A 1,617-nucleotide genomic window follows, 5' to 3' on the forward strand; every position below is an offset into this window, starting at 1 on the left:
TACCGATTCTTTATTTTTCGGTCCTAACTGGTTAGTAACTGCAAATAACCGACCGTAACCGGTTAGTTGCGGTCCGGTTAGGTTATTTTAGGTTTCGGGACAAAGGCTAACCGGTCTCGGTCTCGGTTAGAGCCCCTGGGCACCCAATAACCGGACCTAACCGGACTTTCGAACACTAGTTCTGACCTTCTCTTTGACCTGCTTAAGTCATGTTCTCATCATATCCAACACTCTTGCATATCTCTGAGGACTCATCTATGTCTGACCATAGCCAACCTCAACATGATCTCTTTCAAGACTAGGCTGTCCTCCCTTTCTATTTCATAGTCAGTTCCCACCATCTCCCCTTTCCCATAGTTACTCTTAAATGTAATTCCTTGCAAGTTTGTAGTCCACAAAGCACACACTACAAACATTGTAATGAAAAAAGCGGACACTACAAACATTTGTAGTCCAAAAAGCGGACACTACAAACATTGTAGTCTAAAAAGCGGACACTACAAGCCTTTGTAATGAAAAGGGCAAGAGTACAAACATTTGTAGTCCACAAAGCACACACTACAAACATTGTAATGAAAAAAGCGGACACTACAAACATTTGTCGGAGTTTTCTAATTCGGCATCTCAACCGGTTCTAACTTGTTGTGGACGTTCCTATCAAAATTGCCGTCATAATTAAGAGCAACCAAAGAGTTTTTGGTTACAATTTTGGTCCCATCCAGGGTGGCAACCTGGTTGCAACAGGTGGCAACAGGAGTTCCGGCATGATTGTAGCCAATTTTGGGCTAAAAAATGGAAAAATAAAGAACTTTCAACGGTTAGCACTGGTTAGAATGCCGATTCAATGCCGTCCCAATTTCGGCTGGTTGTGACAAAAGAAATAAATCTCCAACATTTGTAGTCCAAAAAGCGGACACTACAAACATTTGTAGTCTAAAAAGCGCACACTACAAACATTGTAATGAAAAAAGCGGACACTACAAGCCTTTGTAATGACAAAGGCAAAGACTACAAATATTTGTTGTCCAAAAAGCGGACACTACAAACTTTTGTAATGAAAAAAGTGAAGACTACAAACTTTAGTAGTGAAAAAAGCGCACACTAGTAACTTTTGTAGTGAAAAAGTGGACAGTACAAACCAAACTGATATTATGTAATGACTTTCCCAATTAGGAAATATGCGAACATCGTCATAAACAATGACAACACTAAGCTAGCCACTAACTCCAGTGGCCCAAAGAGCATGGGAAACAGTTCCCAACCTAAATGTGCGCTGTGCCTGACATTAGGTGTGGCAGAAAAAAGTGTAACGCTTTTCCGAATTAGGAAATGGCCCAATTAGGAAATAGTGCGGACATCGTCATGAACAATGACAACACCAAGTTAGCCACTAACTCCAGTGGTCCAAAGAGCGTGGGAAATAGTTCCTGACCTAAATGCACAGTGTGCCTGACATTAGATATGGCAGAAAAAAGTGTAACGCTTTTCCCAATTAGGAAATGGCCCAATTAGGAAATAGTGCGGACATCATCATGAACAGTGACAACATTAAGCTAGCCACTAACTCCAGTGGCCCAAAGAGCATGGGAAACAGTTCCCAACCTAACTGCACACTGT

Source organism: Laccaria bicolor, genomic scaffold (assembly GCF_000143565.1).
Source record: "Laccaria bicolor S238N-H82 LACBIscaffold_53 genomic scaffold, whole genome shotgun sequence".
Classification (NCBI taxonomy): Eukaryota; Fungi; Basidiomycota; class Agaricomycetes; order Agaricales; family Hydnangiaceae; genus Laccaria; species Laccaria bicolor.